Source organism: Macrosteles quadrilineatus, unplaced genomic scaffold (genome assembly GCF_028750875.1).
Source record: "Macrosteles quadrilineatus isolate MER2022 unplaced genomic scaffold, UCM_ALF_1.0 Scaffold_2__2_contigs__length_208266976, whole genome shotgun sequence".
Taxonomy (NCBI): Eukaryota; Metazoa; Arthropoda; class Insecta; order Hemiptera; family Cicadellidae; genus Macrosteles; species Macrosteles quadrilineatus.
Window position 1 is genome coordinate 114,115,166 of NW_026542595.1, and position 20,564 is coordinate 114,135,729.

General features: G+C 32.6%; 1 long non-coding RNA gene across 1 annotated transcript; it reads right to left on the reverse strand.

Moving 5' to 3' along the window:
* Positions 1-1,342: 1,342 nt before the first annotated feature.
* Positions 1,343-20,024, reverse strand: LOC128988210 (uncharacterized). The gene is made up of 5 exons (XR_008490343.1): positions 19,913-20,024; positions 16,102-16,196; positions 2,240-2,321; positions 1,771-1,893; positions 1,343-1,416 (listed from the first exon to the last, which is right to left on the reverse strand). It is a non-coding gene; the product is annotated as an uncharacterized LOC128988210 (long non-coding RNA).
* Between the last annotated feature and the right edge of the window lie 540 nt (positions 20,025-20,564).

Consider the following 20,564-nt stretch of genomic DNA (forward strand, 5'->3'; position numbering starts at 1 on the left):
CTCAGACGGAGAGTGGAAGTGAAGAGGTGTTTTAAATGTCTCTGTTTCGGCCATTCCTTCCGAAACTGCAAGGGACCCGACCGAAGCAAGAACTGCCTTCGGTGCGGAGAGGTTGGTCACGTCCGTAAGGACTGCCAAGTCGAGTCCTGTTTCCTTTGCAAATAAAATGGGCTTTCTGACAAACACTTGAAGCATATAGCTGGGTCTAGACAGTGTAGTGTATTCAAATCTGCACTACAGCAAGCGAAAGTCTTTTCACGAAGATAAGAATCCTTCAGTGCAATCTTGAGCGATCCAGGTCGGCTGACGCACTTCTATGTCAGCTTGCCCTGGAACGCGATGTCCACGCGCTCTTAGTCAGCGAACAGTACCAGTACCGTGATAGGGACGCATCTTTTTGGTTCCCTGATAGTCTTGGTACTGCTGCATTCTGGGCGCGTAATGCAGCGAACCCACATAGCAAAATTTGGTTGTTTGTTGGCTGAATTGACCCTCAATTTTCAAGACACCAACCTTGAATTAAGGAATAATATTCAAGACATCAAGGCGAAATCAGGCCTGATTCAAGCATCCAAGTCAACACAGGTTTGGGTTGAAACAGCCTTGAATTTTATTGCCTGTTCCAAGCTCAAAACCAAGCAGATTTCAAGGGAAATCTCAAGTTTCAAGGCGAAATCAAGGTCAATTATTGACTGAACCAAGGATGATTTTTTTTACTTTGAATTTTATTGCCTGTTTCAAGCTAAAAACAAAGCAGATTTCAAGGGGAATCTCAAGTTTCAAGGCAAAATCGAGGTAAATTATTGACTGAACCAAGGATGATTTTTTTAAATTTTGAACTTTATTGGAAAAATTAATCAAAATTTACTTGGTTACATGTCTTAAAAATTAGTTTACATTTTTCACCTAATTTTCATGATATGTAACTTAAGTAATTTTATTAGGTAAATGAAGTTTTTTTATCAACCACCGTTTGATAACTTATTTCATTTTTACACTGAAAATTATTTCACTTTACTGGCTATATATCATTTCTTTTTGATTAAATAAAAAGTATTTTCTGCCCAATGATATATTTTTTGACTTTGCATCTTAAAATTGGCACTCAGCATGTTATAAAATATAATTTTATCTATAATAAAAAATATATTTAATCCATAAAACTGTTAAATAATTAGAACATAACAAAAATTGTATAACCATTTTTACACTTTTACTTTACTTTCATCTTTTGGAACTAAGTAAATTACAGAGAAGTGTGCTGGTAAGAATTAAAACAAAATTAACTGTTCTTGATATATATAATGTTTATTAGAAAATTATTATAAGAAATATAAAATAATAGAGTTAATAAGGTATATACAGCGGCCAACCTAATCCAAGTTCTGGTCCAGAGCTGGGGCTACTTCTTTATTCCTGAAACAAGCATTTCAATCTTCATACTGAACGGAGCAGCGTAAAATTTCTTTCCAAGCTTATTCTTGAGCTACTCTTTAAGAGAACTTGTAGTAAGGGCATTTTCCATGCTATGTTCTAATTAAAAAAAAAAACTCAAATTTTAAGAATAAAAGAAAGGTGAAAACTCAAAATTCTTAAATAGCAAGGTATAAAAAATGTCATACTACGTGAAAGGTCCTTCTTTAACAAACATTTTACATATTTAAGTTTTCTTTCTATCTTTTACCGTTTAAAAATTGCAGTAGTACGTAAGTCTCATGATCACCGGCCTTACATGACTAAATTCACCAAATATGTTTCTAGGTTACTTACCTTATTTCTGCTGTAGTAGCTGTTACACTTGGAACAGATCGGCTGATCGTCCGATCCAAATTTTCTTTTGATGTCCACTTCTTCATTGCAAATGAAACAAATCACAGGCATATTATCTTCACCCTGTGAAACAGAAGTGATGTACAGATTATTCACTGTAAACAATTTAGTTATACATTACGGTCAAAAGACATAAGAGGCTTTAACATTAACTGGCTTAAATTGCCTCTTAAAATTTCTATGTAATATCATATCATAGATAAAACATACTCCCTTTTAAGTCCCTTAGTAGATTTCTCATCCTTATGGAACAGCTGAAGACAATTAGTTCTGTATGGTTTATGTAGAGGTCGTGTTTTGTTTACAAGCTGTGGGCAGTTTGCTATATTTAACTTGAACTTTATTGCTTCTGAATTGTACACCTGTGAATTCACGAGTAGAACCTCTTTTATTTCAGTAAAAGTGTTACCTTCGTTTCTGACAAGTGTATTGACTTCTTGCTGGAGCATCTCTTCACGCAGAATTCTATTTTGTTCTGTAAGCCCCGCCACCTGTCAAATGAAATTACATGCTTTACATCTGAACATACAAGGTATCAATTGATTGTGTTTTCACCGAGTGATTGCTTCATGATTGACGCTCAGATAGATAATCCTTGCAAATACTTCATTTATTGATTTGCTAATATAAAAAAAACAGCTATTACTGGGGCATTTAAATATTTGGCTAGTTACGTCTTCTCTTCACGCAGTATTCTATTTTCCTCTTTAAGCCCCGCCACCTGTCAAATGAAATTACATGCTTTACATCTGAACATACAAGGTATCAATTGACTGTGTTTTCACCGAGTGATTGCTTCATGATTGACGCTCAGATAGATAATCCTTGCAAATACTTCATTTATTGATTTGCTAATATAAAAAAAACAGCTATTACTGGGGCATTTAAATATTTGGCTAGTTACGTCTTCTCTTCACGCAGTATTCTATTTTCCTCTTTAAGCCCCGCCACCTGTCAAATGAAATTACATGCTTTACATCTGAACATACAAGGTATCAATTGATTGTGTTTTCACCGAGTGATTGCTTCATGATTGACGCTCAGATAGATAATCCTTGCAAATACTTCATTTATTGATTTGCTAATATAAAAAAAACAGCTATTACTGGGGCATTTAAATATTTGGCTAGTTACGTCTTCTCTTCACGCAGTATTCTATTTTCCTCTTTAAGCCCCGCCACCTGTCAAATGAAATTACATGCTTTACATCTGAACATACAAGGTATCAATTGACTGTGTTTTCACCGAGTGATTGCTTCATGATTGACGCTCAGATAGATAATCCTTGCAAATACTTCATTTATTGATTTGCTAATATAAAAAACAGCTATTACTGGGGCATTTAAATATTTGGCTAGTTACAATGCTAACCATATTCTGCAGCAAAGTAGTGGTGATCAGTGGTGGCGATAAGACCCCGCGCCCCCCCCGCAAGTTTGTTTGTCGGGCACTCCTCCGAAAAAACTCTTTAAAAAACATTATCACATGTATTACTGCCTAAACTTGCACTTATGCTTGGCAAGATATCTCCCGAGGCACTGAGGCGTCATCATCGTCTTCCATGATCGCGGAAAAATCGTGAATACTTCCCGTAGTCATGGAAAAAACATTCATAGTCAACCGTGATTGCAACCAAACCTATGACATCATTTCATAGTGCTTTCAATGCTTAAACCGGTAAGTTACCGGTATTAAGAAGGTTAGCATACACATAAGATACAATCTAATGGACCAATTATTTAAAAAAATAAGTAATAATTTTTTTCATCGAATATTCTACACAATTTTTATTATTATGCTTGTATATAAATATACTACTGTAGTTGATTTGCCTGTGCTCCACAACAGGGCAAGGTTGCAGAAAATGAATAATGTGGCTGTCTTAGTCTACTGTAAAAACAGTTACGTCCCCAATTTACTATGGATGTAAAACTCAATTTACTACTAGTTTCATGGAATATATCTTTGGTTCATGTATTTTTAATCAGCCATGTTACAATATCAGAATTAAATAACTTCATTGAGATTTAGCCAATGAAAATCTATTAAACGACTGGAAAAATGCAAAAGAAAAAGTAAGCAATCAGCTTATAACACCAATAACGAATAATAACCAATAAATAACAATCAATGTAACACTATACACAACTGACACACCGTACTATATATCTACCCATACTATTATACAACAATCTAAAGAGGTCTGCTGTGATTATGCTACTCAATTCCGTAAAAACTAAAATGTAGTTACGATACCTCGGATCTGTTTAGGACTGTTGATGCTTTGGCTTTGCTTGCTTATTGTTATTGAAATATTTATTTATCTATCCATCCATCTAAAATACTAATGTTCGGGTAGACGCTATTATGTATGAAACGTTTAGGTCATATACGATGATAAAGTCGTGAAAAATAATAATTTATTAAAAAATATATAATGATTACATAAGTTTAGATAGATGAATATTATCACTTACACCTAAAAAGACGTCAAACAGCAAAACTAAAAATATACAACTATATACCGGAGTTTACATGAAAACAGGAAAAAATTACTGATAACGGTCTATATAAAGCTATTACCGTAGGTGGCACGGTAAGACCTGGAGCCGGGACCGATATGCTTTTTCATTTTGATGTCCCTAGAGGGCAAAGGTGTAAAGCGGAATAAACTTGAAAGAGTTCGCGAACCAGCATGATCGGACTATGGGAACAGGGTTTTTCGGGGGGTTGTATGGGGTAAAATTTTGTTTTCTCATTTTTGACCCTCTAAACACAAAATTTTCCAATTTCTCTTAGTCTTTGAAATTCGCTTAGTCCGCAGGTTTGCTGCGGCGGGGTATTTTAAGCTTAACCTGATTTACCTTTCATTTTTGGATAATTTTAGCTACTTTTGCAAATAGGTTGTTTGTTTTTCCCAACTTTATCTGTAGTTAAGAATAATTTCAACTTTGTTTTCGAGTACCTGAATTGCATTGTTCTGTTATTAAAAACTGAGGTTTACATTGTTATTTAAATTTTCTTATGTCAAGAATAACTGGGTTTCTATTTGGCCAAGTCCTAGGGTTGTGTTTTCTTTTGAACCGTAAATTTTGTGGTCACTGGAGCAGTTCAAATTTATACTTTAAACCAGATTAAATGACATACCAAATGGATAATTAATTTATTATAGTATCAAGACTAAAGCTAAACATCCTACAGAACAAGACTTTTTTACTTCAATATACGTTTTTACAATAAAAAAAATATTAAACTACTTCTAACCCAATTGGAAATTAAGGATATGATATTGAAAAGGTATTGTCTGTCTTCATTCTAATTAGGCCAGTCATATTAGGTAAAAATACCCCTCTACCTGGAAATAATTCCCTAAAAGGGGAAACTTTGCATATGTATAGTACTAGCACCCAGTAACAACATATCAAAAATCAACACTCGTGCATGCTGTGCTACGGCCGCCATCTTGGAAAATGGCGGCTGATTTTCACTTTTTTGACCATATTTCATTAACCGTTGGATGTACAAAAATATTGTTAATACAAAAGTTGAAGAGCTTTAAAAAATACATATTTTTACTATTTAAACTTTTGTCATATCTCTAACGGTTATCGAGAAAACTTAAATTAATAATAATAAAACTTGAATTTTGTTTGAATTTCTGCAGATCAAGTCGAAAATTCAATTTATCACGATCTTCAATCTCCAAGATTTGGCATTTTAGCATACTTGTGAATAAAATAAAATACATTTATTAGTTACAAATTATATTTGAACATAATTATTTACAAAGAAAAAAGTAAAACAGTTATTAACAGCTATTAATAACAGTTATTACATTTTGATTTATTCATCTTGTTCGACCATCTTGGATTCATCAATGTCCACCTCAGGCGAATTCTCGCATGACAATCCCTCACATTTACCACACATTGCTGAACAACGCAGACCTGCCCTTTTGCACTCGCAATATAGTACAGTGCAATTAGCTTAAAAAAGAGCAAACCGGGATATAAAAAAAAAATGTTTCAAACCAGTGCCAAATTGTTGAATACACTTCCCTCAATATGTAAAAAAAAGTTACAGTGATTTGAGTGTCGGGTTTGGGGGGGAGGGGGTGGAAATGGGACTTTTTTTACTTTTTCGCAAATACCTCAAAAACGGTGCGTTTTTCTTAAAATATAACCAATTACAAAAATAATCTACATTAAATTTATGATACCATACAATACCTATCTACTATGAACGGTTCAGGTAATATTGAGGGGTAAATATGATTTTTTTCTTAAAATTCTAAAAAAGTTGTTTTTTAAATGGAGGAAACCCATGGACACCCATAAAAAAGTTTCTAACAAGTGCCAAATTGTTCAAAAAACTTCCCTTAATATGTATAAAAAAGTTACACGGATTTGGGTGTCGGATTTGGGAAGGAGGGTTAAAAGAAAAGGGGGGAATGGGACTTTTTTAATTTTTTGCAAATACCTCAAAAACGGTGCGTTTTTCTCTAAATATAACAAATTACAAATATAATCTACATTAAATTTCAAACAAAATGATACCATACAATACCTATCTACTATGAACGGTTCAGGTAATATTGAGGGGTAAAAGTGATTTTTTTCTTAAAATTCTAAAAAAGTTGTTTTTTAAATGGAGGAAATCCATGGACACCCATAAAAAAAGTTTCTAATGAGTGCCAAATTGTTCAAAAACCTCCCTTAATATGTATAAAAAAGTTACACGGATTTGAGTGTCGGATTTGTGAAGGAGGGTTAAAAGAAAAGGGGGGGGGGGAATGGGACCTTTTTTGCTATTTTACAAATATCTCGAAAACGGTGCGTTTTTCTTAAAATATAATGAATTACAAAAATAATCTATATTAAATTTCAAACAAGATGATGCCATACAATACCTATCTACCATGAACGTGTTAGGAGATATTGAGGGGTAAATGTGATTTTTCTTTTTAATTCTAAAAAGTTGTTTTTTAAATGCAGGAAAACCATGGATACACATAAAAAAGTTTTTGTTCTTTGCGTTTTCTCTATTAACTTACTCGATTATGAGCTACAGGATGCGGAATGTACACAACAAGCCTTTTTTCCATAAATGTAACATGCTGTAACTCCTAAACGAGTAGCTTTTAAGAGAAAATGTCTAAATTAAAAATGTTTTTAAATTGGATTTATATTCTAAAACAATCATAAACTACAGGGTGTTCCATAAGAAACAACAAAGTTGTCGGCCATATTGGAAAATGGCGAACATATTTTTAAAATTGGGAACCATTCCAAATCATCTACAAAAGGTTGCTTCAGAAGGTCTTTTACAAGTTTATCCGAATACAAATGTGTATTTGTACTTGCAGCAATTTGTAACATAATATTTTTTAGTTCATCAAGAGTGTACTGGCACTCATCATTTTCATCTAGAACAGAAAAAAGCCTATCAAACACACTAGCACAAGATTCAATCTTGGGTCGACCTCTTTCGTTAGATTTAGTGACTGTCTTGATTGAGGTAAAACAATCTTTATGATAGCTCGCTTGAGCAGCTATTAAATCGCTTAAAGTGCATATTCGTCGTTTTACTTCATTCCCCCATTCGTCTTGGCGCTCATCACAGTACCTCTTGATATTTTCACACATACCATAAGTTGTTACTTTACATACCACCCGTCGTCTACTCTTTGGTAGCTTGGTGTTTGGCTGATCAGTCTCCTCCGCACAGAATGTGCAATGTGTTTTAAGATCGAACGGAATGACATTACTTCGTAACGTAGCTGGACTAGAATCTCTCTCTGCAAGTTCCCGCTTCCGTGCCTTAATATTTTGCTTCGCAGTGTACTTATTTCGGCAATTGACGTGCACTGTAATTTGCGTACTTGATGAAAACAGTGTATGAGTTCCGTCATTTCTTTCCTTACTAGCTTCAACTAGAGAGCTCAGTCCTCTTTTAACATCAACAATTTCACCTTCTTGTAAACTTGATTTGCATATAACACAGCTTTTGCCCTCCATTAAATGCTTATGTAATAATAAATATGATATATTTAACTTTCCCCTAATATATTGTTGATGCAATGTAAACACAACAACACCTCAAAATATTAAACTTTATTTTTATGATTGTCTACTACTAACTACTTATAATCAGCTGAGCAACACTATTCACCAGTGTAGCTGATCCACCTGTACCTTGTCTCTCTCCATAGTGTAATATTTCCTGCAGTCAGAACATTGCCACACTCCGAACCAAACTTCTGACCATACATAGAAGCGTAGTAATCAGTGAATCTAAATATATAAAACTCAATGTCTTAAAAAATGTCAGAAAACTTTAAAACCTAGGGGACAATTTTAGTGTTTAATTGCCAAAAATCAAACAAGGTGTTGTCATTATTAATTTATTATTGTTATTATTACGTTTTTCTCGATAACCGTTAGAGATATGACAAAAGTTTAAATAGTAAAAATATGTATTTTTTTAAGCTCTTCAACTTTTGTATCAACAATATTTTTGTACATCCAACGGTTAGTGAAATATGGCCAAAAAAGTGAAAATCGGCCGCCATTTTCCAAGATGGCGGCCGTAGCACAGCATGCACGAGTGTTGATTTTTGATATGTTGTTACTGGGTGCTAGTACTATACATATGCAAAGTTTCCCCTTTTAGGGAATTATTTCTACGTAATATCCTAATATGACTGGACTAAATCGGAAACATCAGCCCTAATAACAAACACAGTCTTGCTGTAGAAATACATTTAAATTTACTTTTTATGAAATTATACAGTGAAATACCAAACAAAATTTATCTTTTACTATTGCTCTAAAGAGATCTTGCAAACCAAATAAGAACATTTGTGTCATTTCTATATATTATTCTACTTTAATACAAATATTACAGTACCTTCATGTGAAGGGAAGAGTTTTGCTGACCGTTTAAACAGAGAGCCCCCATAGGAATGAGAACTAGCCTCTCTGTCTCAGCAGTGGATGGGTTTACCCCCACCACGTTACATTTTTGAATGATTATGTCAACAACTGACTCATCGCTCCTTAACTTGTTCCTACAGGTTTCCTCCATATTTGTAACTTGGTCATTTGTGGTAATTGTTCACTTTATAATATAATAAAAGATTGGAAAATTATACAGACGAATAAACTAATATGGTACAAGGACTTAGCTAGACCAAAAACCCAATTGTGGTTGTCATGCAAAAATTATATAAGTACTAGCAACAGAGCCCGTTGTGGTTAAATACAACAGTCTCTAGTAAAATAGTGGTTATGAAATTCATATTCGACTTTACTCACTAATATTAATGGTACAGATTAAACACATACCATTAGAATCACACATTTAACATAAGGAACACACTTTAAAAACAAATAAAAATTGTGAACAACAACATGTAATAAAATAAAAATCAATTAAATAACAATATAACAATAAGCTGTTCAATTAATTATAAACACGTGTTTTGTGGGTTCAGATTATGCATTATGGTAAACCAATTATTGCCAAACATAACATTTTAAACCAGGCCGGGGTTTGGGTTGAGTATGCAAAATTATTCAGACGCACTTTCTCTTTTGATTGTTGTTATAGGCGCCTTAAAATAAGAAAATAAATAGCAAAACCTAGAAATAATTAGAACACAGATGAAACCATTGTTGTTTGATAGTGAAAAGTATTGTGAATAACATATCAAAAGTCTCCAAAAATATCTTTGGTGGAACACCATCATTTTTCCAAAATGGCGGCCAAATCCAGTAGTTTTTGCTTTTTATTGAAATTCTGACTTTCCAGTCAATATTGATGAAAAGTCGTCAATACATTTAATGTTCCTCCTGAAATTACCTTTAAAATGATACCAAATACATGTACCTAAAACAAAAAATAAACCCCGTAGGAATAATAAAATATTTCAAATAAAAATATTTGTTATAAATTAATGTAATACTCTATAAGCAAACTAAAAATAGCGTACACAGGGATCGTATACAAATTTGCAAGTAAACATTTTACGGTTTATTTTTATTGTTGTGGTGTGCTGAGTGACATACCAAAAGTTTCAAAAAATCAGTCCACGGGAAACCCTTAAATTAAGGAAAAAATGGCGGCTTTTCCCAATATTGGACAAATTTTTCAACAAAAGATACCACATGTTTTTTTGCACATTTTTCGAGATATTGACTTGGAACCACGACCGATATTTATTGGATAGTCCGTACTTAATTTCAATAGGGTACGCTTTTTGGGCCGCCATCTTGGATCTGCCATATTGGATATAAATATGTTTTAATGTAATTATAGTGTTGTGACACATCATTATGAACTAGATTTCCACGCTGATATCAATGCTGAAATCAGTTTTAAATAGCGTTTTACGGTTTTAAGATATATAAAAACTAATACTCTCCCCGATACATTTCTTATGGACGTTTCGTACTTTGACAATCTAAAAACACATTGAAAACTACCACAGCCTAAGGTTGTACCATCAGGTTCAAGTATGGCGTGGAATAGTTCACCAGCAGATCCAACAGATTGGGAGTGGTGTTTGACTGATGGTACATATGACTAACTAACTAATAAATAACTGTACTTATAAATAATTGTAACTGTGTAACTTGGAAATTATATTTAAATAAATATAGGATATGGCCTTAAAAAAATTCCAACAAAACGTTTTATGGTTTTATTTTGTACTGTTGTGCAGAGCGAAAGCGGGAAAAAACTCGTCATAGCTATTCGTTCAAATATTGACTTTTATTTTAGCTATGGATTCCCTATTGGGAGTTATTTAGAATTGGGGATAAATGTCTTTAACTAAAGACAAATTTCAAAATAACAAAAAATAATTCAATAGTTCATTGAAGGTAGGCCTACATGATTCGTTTTAAATTTGTCATGTGTCATTTAATAATCAATAAAATTAAAGCCAAACATTTTACTGAGTATACTTTGATACCAGAACGAACTTGTTATCATATTAACAACCCGATATACAAATCTTTTAACAAAAACTGATAAAAAAGTTTAATTTAATTTTGTGTTGGGGTTTGTACCTTGTCTATTACTAGTATGTTTTAACTATAAATAAAACAAAGTTAAAGCGAACTACAATGAAAGCTCTTTTATCACTGAATACTTTAAGGGTAGAACGAACTGCAAGTATTAATAATACCTGGAGAAAAATAATAAAAACACATTTTCAAAGTACGATACGTTCATAAGTGATGTATAGGGGAGAGTTTCGTTTTAATATATCTTAAGCAACGAAAAAACTTATTTAAAAACGGATTTCAGCATTGAAATCAGCGTGGAAATCTAGTTCATAATGATATGTCACAACACTATAATTACATTAAAATATATTTATATCCAATATGGCAGATCCAATATGGCTGATCCAAGATGGCGGCCCCAAAAGCGTCCCCTATTGAAATTAGGTACGGACCATCAAAAAAATATCGGTCGTGGTTCCAAGTCAATATCTCGAAAAATGTGCAAAAAACATGTGATATCTTTTTTTTTGAAAAATTTGTCCAATATTGGGGAAAGCCATTTTTCCCTTAATTTAGGGGTATCCCGTGGACTGACTTTTTGCAACTTTTGGTATGTGACTCTGCACACCACAACAATAAAAATAAAACCATAAAATGTTTACTTGCAAATTTGTATACGGTCCCTGTGTACGTTATTTTTAGTTTGCTTATGGACTATTACATTAATTTATAACAAATATTTTTATTTGAAATATTTTATTATTTCTACGAGGTTAATTTTTTGTTGTAGGTACATGTATTTGGTATCATTTTAAAGGTAATTTCAGAAGGAACATTAAATGTATTGACGACTTTTCACCAATATTGACTGGAAAGTCAGAATTTCGATAAAAAGCAAAAAACTACTGGATTTGGCCGCCATTTTGGAAAAATGGTGGTGTTCCACCAAAGATATTTTTGGAGACTTTTGATATGTTATTCACAATACTTTTCACTATCGAACAATAATGGTTTCGTCTGTGTTCTAATTATTTCTAGGTCAAACCATATATTCAGGGGCCTATTAAGGACTCTTTGGACAGTAAGAAAACGCATGTTGCCACGATCGGCGTTGGTCGAGTACCAATATGGCTGCCATCCAAAATGGCGGACCACCTGACTTGACCTTGATTGAGAAAAATGCAAATAACTCCATAATTTTTAGACCGATTTCGATAATTTTTTTATAGTTGAAAAGAAGAAGAAATTTGCTTTAAGAACCTTTACTGATAACTTAGATTGTAATAAAGATTTTACTTTCAAAACGGATTAAATATACGTTGAGGTGATACGAACTCAACCTTGTAGCTGCTTGGGTAATAAAAACGTAATTATCCTTTATCATTTAATAACCAAAATTTAATAATTTGTAACTTAATAATCCTTATATTATTAATGTTATTAATTTACAACGAAACAATTGGAGAAGGTACGTTTTTAAAAAAGAGCAATGCAAGAAAAACTTCATGTAACGGTTGGGTAAACAGATTTTTTAGGGTAATTTGACCCTGCTGAGTACAAATCTGCGTGTTGCCAAAGTGAAATTTGAACCGGAAGTGCGGTATCCAAGATGGCGGCCAGACCCTGTTTGCCCCATTACTCTTTTGTTATTTGGCCTAAAATATTGGTTTAAACATCCGAATATGGGTTTTCTCAGGTGCCTAACACATTGAAATACTCAAAATCTGCTTACATCAACTTTTAAGAGCATATGTTCCAAGATGGCGTCCTAAAACTCTGTTTACGCATATCTCTCTTCTAAGTTCGCCTAAAATATAGTTTTATCATCTGCTTAGGGGTTTTATCGGATTAAACCCTACGATATCTGTGGAGGCTTTTTGGACTGACTCAAATCTCACAAGGATGGGATGTACTGGTGTCAGTGAAGCCCCCATCTATATGACTCGGTGCTATCTTCCTCGGTCGGACAAGATGAGCATTTTCCAACACGTTCTAATGGAACGTTTTTAAAATTTTCAGTACAACAAATAATTTAGTTAGTAAAACCCTGGAGGATAGAATCTGACGATCGTGTCTTTGCCTAATGACATCTTAGGAGTTGCAGATGAAGAGGGCAAACTAAATGATTAAATAATTACATAACATGTTTTGGTCTAAAAAACTTTAGTTAAATACCAGCTTTCATTTGAGCTATTGATTATTAAGATCGGACTACTTAAAGCAAGTGCTGAATCATGAATCAACCATAATTATAATCGTTTTAGTACTTATCTGCAATCAACGATACGTAACTATATTTTTATTTAAGTCATTTTATATGACTTGATCTTAAAATACTTCTAGAAATAAAGGGTTTCATTTGAGATCAGATAAAAACAAAATACTGTTTCGCTCAATCAGAAAACACAAATTTGATTATATATTGCATATGGGTTTTAGTTTTAGATATACTTACTCAATTCTAATTACGTTATCCTATTTTCCGTTCCCCAAAAGATTATCCAAATGCAGGTTCTTTTGACCTAAGAACCTTCAGTGAAATAGAAGAACCTTCTACCAGCTTCCATTTGAATCATTTTTCATCAAGATCGGACTTACCTAAAGCGCACTTGGTAAATCACGAACAACCCAAATTCTTCAAAAATTTGAGCTATTTATCACCGATTTATAGTCAACGATCTTGCTTGCAACCTCAACAGTAACTGTCGACTTTGACGTGTTTCACCTTGTAAATCTTTAAAAAAATCAAAATTTCATAATTATTTGGAAATCCACACGAATTAGGCTTTCCAATGACCTATTAAATATTAAAATCGGTTCTGTAGAACTGTAGATTTATTGTACAAAGTTTAACAACAACATCTTTAATTGAGTATTTTCTCACCACTATAAATAGGGAGGTTGCTTAACATTTTTGCAAATAACTTTAAAATGGTGAGGAAATCAACTAAAGTGGAAGGTGATATTCTGATATAGAATAAATTTTCCTACAAATTACTGTCATATTATGTATTTCTTGAAAATACTCAATACTCAATTAAGGTAGCCTAAAGTTGGCTACAAATATAGGCTAAACTTGGAAATATAAACTTGGGAAAAAAGGTGTTTTAAATGTATTGTTATTTTTTTTTTTACCTCAAATGTGTAATAAAATCAAACTTTTATAATTATTTGCAAATCTATACAAATTAGGCTTTCCAATGACCCCTTAAGTAACACACAACATCGGTCCGGTAAAAGTCTAGATTTAGTTGTACAAAGTTTAACAAAACTATATCTAGTTCGGTATTTTCTCACAACTATAAATTTGGAGGTCACTTAGTTTATTGCCAATAACTTTTAAATGGATGGGTAATCGACCAAAAGTGGATGTGATATTCTGAAATAGAATAAAGAGTAATTCAAATAACCACTATGCACTTCTTGAAAATACTAAATAAAGGCAGACAAAAGCTGGCTACAAATAGAAACTTAAAAACAGAAACTTGAAAAAGTAGTTTTTAATCTATCTTTGTAATTTTTCATTTTTTACTACAAATATTTAATAAAATTACACTTTCAAAATTATTTGCAAATCTACATAAAATAGGCCTTCCAACGACCTATTAATTAACAAAATTGGTCCAGTAGAAGTCTAGATTTAGTTGTTCAAAGTTTAACAAAAATATCCCTAACTCAGTATTTTCTAATTACTATAATTTCGGAGGTTGCTTATCTTTTTTGTAAATAACTTTTAAATGGTGAGGAAATCGACGAAAGTGGATGGTGATATTCTAAAAAGAATAAAATTTCCTACAAATTGATACCATGCACTTCTTGGAAATACTAAAAAATCAGCCAAAAGTCGCACACAAATAAAAAGTGTGAAAATCACAGTTTTCAATGTATTTCTTATGGAAAACATGTTTTTTTTTTCACCGTTGATGAAAACACAAAATCTAACGCAAGTAATTTTCTTCTTTACATTTTATATAAATAATATTATGTTCAATATTTTAATAATTTAATTCACTAAATCATCATCACCAACTGTAAGGATAACTCCATAACCAATCCTTAGAGGATCCCTAAATTTCTCTTTAGACTTTTACTTTGAAACTTTATTACTTTGAACCTTGAAATAGGCCTAGTGATTTAGTAAAATATTTTGAAAAAGTTGTTTTAGCCCTAGATCCCTTTCTTTTTGACATTTTTTAAGCTTAACCTGATTTACCTTTCATTTTTGGATAATTTTAGTTACTTTAACAAATAGGTTGTTTGTTTTTTCCAACTTTATCTGTAGTTAAGAATAATTTCAACTTTGTTTTAGAGTACCTGAATTACATTATTCTGTTATTTAAAACTGAGGTTTTCATTGTTATTTAAATTTTCGTATGTCAAGAATAACTGGGTTTCTATTTGGCCTTGCTAAGTCCTAGGGTTGTGTTTTCTTTTGAACCGTAATTCTTTGTGGTCACTGGAGCAGTTCAAATTTATACTTTAAACCAGATTAAATTACTTACCAAATGAATAATTAATTTATTATAGTATCAAGACTAAAGCTAAACATCCAACAGAACAAGACTTTTGACTTCAATATACGTTTTACAATAAAAAAATATTAAACTACTTCTAACCCAATTGGAAATTAAGGATAAGTATTAAAAAGGTACTGTCTGTCTTCATTCTACTCGACAATGAGCATTCGCAAATTTTCAAAAATAATTTATTTTTTATTTTTTATCATTTTAAATAACCGGCGTTGTAGTATATCAAAGTAAGCTAATTTCATAACGGGTAAGAAAATCTAACCGGAGAAGCGATAAATGCATTGGTATAGGAAACACAAAGTATTAAAAAACTATACATTTTTCTTTTTTAAAAACTGCCGCCATTTTGAAACGGAAAAAGATATTTAATTTATGTTTTCGCCAAAATGTGTGTCTATCAAATACCTTTAAAACGATGTATAACATGACATTTGTTTACATTTGAAAATTCCGAGATTCGAACTAGTGACCCTCAGTTTTTGACACACCCTGTATTGGGAAAAAGTTAAAAATATTTTTACGTTATTCCTTGGGAACGATTTAGTGGGAAATAATTTTATTTCATCCTTGTACGTAAAGCCGTTTTTCCGTAATCAATTTGAGATACTCTCGTAAAACACCCTGTATATTAACTTTCATATATACTATACTTTAATATATACTTTACATACTTTAATTTATAAGTATATACTTTGGGATATTCTACTTTATTAAAAATATTACAGTACCTTAATGTGAAGGGAAGAGTTTTGCTGACCGTTACAGGGAGCCGCCAAAGAAATGAGAACTGGCCTCTCTGTCTCAGCAGTGGACGAGTTTACACCTACCACATTACATACTTGAATGATCATGTCAACAACTGACTCATCGCTCCTTAACTTGTCCCTACAGGTTTTCTTAATATTTTTAACAAGAGGGTTCTCTTGGGCGTTTTCCGAAAATCGCACTCCTTCAGCTTCAAAAATCGCCCTACTATCAAAATTTGGTAAATTTTTATAAAATTTTTACCGGTTTTCGCCATTTTTCCATACTTAAATAATTTTTTTTCAAAAATTTTATATTGCCTTGTATTCTTCTTACTTTACTTTAAATTTTTTTCATTATGTTTTGTCGTAACTTTACTCCTTGGCCCCCAAAACTTAATTTTAATCTCAAAATTTGAAGGTTTTTTGCCACTTTTACGAGCCCCATGTTATTCTTATGGAGAATAAGATTGAAAGTGGCCGACTTTGGTATGCTCATCTGAGAGGTTTAGAAACGTGATAGAGACTTGAAATTTGGCAGTAACGTAGTATGGAATCTTAAATTAACGGTGAAATTTGCAAAATTCCCATTTTCAAATTTTAACCACCCCAAAAATCCAAAATGACGGAACTCTCCTTTTAAGTCTTTTTTTTTGTTTTCACTACTTTTTCATACCTTTGCGATTTTTTTTGCAATTATTATTAATGCTTTGTATTTTCCTTAGTTTACCTTAAACTTTACACTGTACATGCTTTTTCGTAACTGTACTCCTTAACCCCTAAAACCTAAGTTTAATGTCAAAATGTGAAATATTTTTACGAGCTCCATGACATTTACAAAGTTTTAAAAGGACTCTTTACATGTTACATGGGCACAAGGGTATTGAAACTATACACACTTAACTGTATTAGATCTAACACCAAGGTGAATATAAAATGAACCATAAAAAAATTTCCCTCCCCCCTCCAAAATCGATTTCTCCCCTTATATCTTTCCTATAGTCACTACGGGTGCATCGGTCTAAATCACGTTTACCCCCTTATAGATTAGCTGGAGATTAAAATTTGGGACCATTGTAGATCTTGAGCTCTTATTTAAAACTGACATCTACAATAATAACCCCCCCCCCCCCAAATATCGAATTCCCCCCCCCAAATGTTATTCTTACAGGTGCATCGGTCTAAATCACGTTTACCCATTTTTAGATTAGTTGGAGATACTGTAATTTGGCCCGATTGTTGGTCTTGCACCCTTTTCGGAAATTAACATTAGAAAATAATAATAACCCCCTTCCAAAATATTGACTTCCCCAATGTCTAAATCACGGTTACCCACTTCTACATAAACTGGAGATCTGAAATTTGGCACGATTGTAGGTCTTTAGGTCTTGCATCCTTCTTGAAAAGTGACGTTTTACAAAAACAACCCCCCCCCCCCAAATATAAAATTTGCTGTCCCTCAAACACACTAGACAATTTTTAAAAGTTAAACTTTCCTATAATAACCCTTTTTAAGAATTCCGCCCCCAAACTATTCTTATGGGAAATAGATTTTTAAGCTTCTGACTTTTTTATGGGGAACAGAAGCCTTTTAAAGACTACTTTTCGGTAATAGCAATCTTACAGTTATTTTTTTTTGTACTGCCTTCTTGACTTATTTACGCTTCTTGGCATTGGCCTTTCACCCCCCCCCCCCTAAGTCTTGAATTTCCCCCTTTTATTTTTATAGGGAATAGGTTTGAAAGTGGCTGTTAGATATTTGTTACTGGAGATTTTAAGTTTGCCAAGTATGTAGTAAGTAATCTAATCAGTCAACACCCCAGAATGGGGGACTGGGGCTAGACTCTAATCTACAAATGACGACTAACTAAGAAATCGTTATTACTTAAATATTGATTTTCACTATTACGACCCCAATTATCCTTATTTTATCACTTCGTTTGACCAATAACTCACTAGTAAAAATACCTTACCATCTTATAATCTTACAGCATTTAAAAATATATTTTTATTTATTTAGTTATTAGCAGGGGGTTTGAATTGGAGCTTGGACTTAACTTATAATCCTCCTCTAATATAAACATGAAATTGCTTTCATATAACGTAATATCGTCAGTTTCACTTCCTGCTTCGTTACAACTAGACTCTTATCTACTAATCTTTTTTATCAGCTTTAGAAAATATTTTTTATAAGGGGTTCTTTAAGGTGGAGCTTGAAATTAACTTGCCAACCTCCTCTAAGTATTCGTGAAATTTGTTTTTAAATAACGTAAAATTGACTGTTTCACTGCCTGCTTTGTTTCAACTTTGCTACAACTCTAATCTATTAATTACGACTAACAGCTAGGGGGCCTGGGGCCCCAGCGAGCCAAAGGCGAGTTAGGCTTTCCAACGACCCATTAAGTAACAACATCAGTCCGGTAAAAGTCTAGATTTAGTTGTACAAAGCTTAACAAAAATATATCTAATTCAGTATTTTCTCACCAGTATAAATTTGGAGGTCACTTAGCTTATTGCCAATAACTTTTAAATGGATGGGTAATCGACCAAAGTGGATGTGATATTCTGAAATAGAATAAGATGTACCACAAATAACCACTATGCACTTCTTGAAAATACTAAATAAAGGTAGACAAAAGCTGGCTACAAATAGAAACTTAAAAACAGAAACTTGACAAAAGCAGTTTTTAATCTATTTTTGTAATTTTTCATTTTTTACAACAAATATTTAATAAAATCACACTTTCATAATTATTTGCAAATCTACATAAAAAAGGCTTTCCATTGGTCCATTAATTAACAAAATTGGTCTAGTAGAAGACCAGATTTAGTTGTACAAAGTTTAACAAAAATATCCCTAACTCAGTATTTTCTAATTACTATAGTTTCGGAGGTTGGTTAAATTTTTTGTAAATAGCTTTTAAATGGTGAGGAAATCGACGAGAGTGGAAGGTGATATTCTAAAAAGAATAGAATTTCCTACAAATTGATACCATGCACTTCTTGGAAATAAAAAAAACCACAAGCCACAAGTCGCACACAAATAAAAAGTGTGAAAAACACAGTTTTCAATATATTTCTTAATGTACAAGCATAAAATAAAATAAATATCAAGAGTTAAAAAATCAAACCAAGCAAAAATCAATCAAAACCAACCATGTGAAAAAAAGTCAAGACCATGCACAAAATAATACCTACAAAGCAAACCAATGCAGTTCATGCAAAACGCATGCACTATGCAAAAACAGGAAACTGTTCACAGGAAAACTTACTTTACTAACTACAGTGCCAAAAAACTCATTAAATAAAAAAAAGGATTTTCAATCAGCCAGTCTAATATTGCGGTTTGGAAAATCTTATTCCAGATATTGCACAATATGAACGTGTATGAGTGATATTGAAGAACAAATCCGATTGTGCAATATATTGAGTGAATTCAAAAAGTTTTCAAATATATTACACAATCTTAAATATTTTAAATCATGTATAGGTGATATTGCACAATATCCTTTCAGTCTGTAAGTGCATCTTCTAAAAATTGACGACTTGACTTAACCAAAGGTTGCACAATGTGTATGGTCGCTCTTCAATAAAATTGCGCAATATTTTGCACAATAAATATTGACTTTGTATGGGCCTCTTATAGTTATTTAGCTCAAAAAATAGGCAGAATCTTAGAAAAGTACAAAGCGAACCATGTGACTTGAGCCCTAGGCCTAGATGGCTACATGAAAACTACATGTGAGTGAATAAATCCTAATAAATGTAAATATTATGAAATATGTTTTGTACATACCTTTATTCGATGATGGTAGAGAGTTAAACGAAATAGTAACAAACCAATTTAGTAAATTTAAAACAGTATCCAACTTTATATAGAAAGTTAAAATTGGAGATACAAACACGTCTTCCCTGACAGAGATGGAGTAGAAAAAAGAAAGCTTCTTTCCAGCAAGAAATCTAAGCTTGCTCGCGGCGGAGGAATACTTGAGCAGCGTGAAATAGAACTAAAAGACTAAAGTACCAGATCTTGGTTAGAAATTGTAATAACAAATTAGAGATAGTCATAATCAAAAGCAATAACAATGCTTTAACGGAAAACTAGTAAATCAGACAGAAAATTCTTAAAAGCAAGAGAACTATATTTTTAATAGCTGAAAGCGGAGCGAACTACTACTGGTGACCCCACAGCCAACAAAATAAACGAATCGACGACTCACGTAAGTACTATAACAAAACCCACTATTCTAGTTAGCATACTAAAACAAGTGTGTCAGAAAACTGTCACAATTCATAATTAAAACATTCACTTCGGATACAACATGATCTCAGAACAACAAACAAACCACAAGAAACAGCTGCCAGCAGACTGTTCTCTGTTAAAAAGGGATTTCGACATCAGCTGATTTCAACAGCTGTAATTTCGTCTCAACCCACTAAAAAAATAT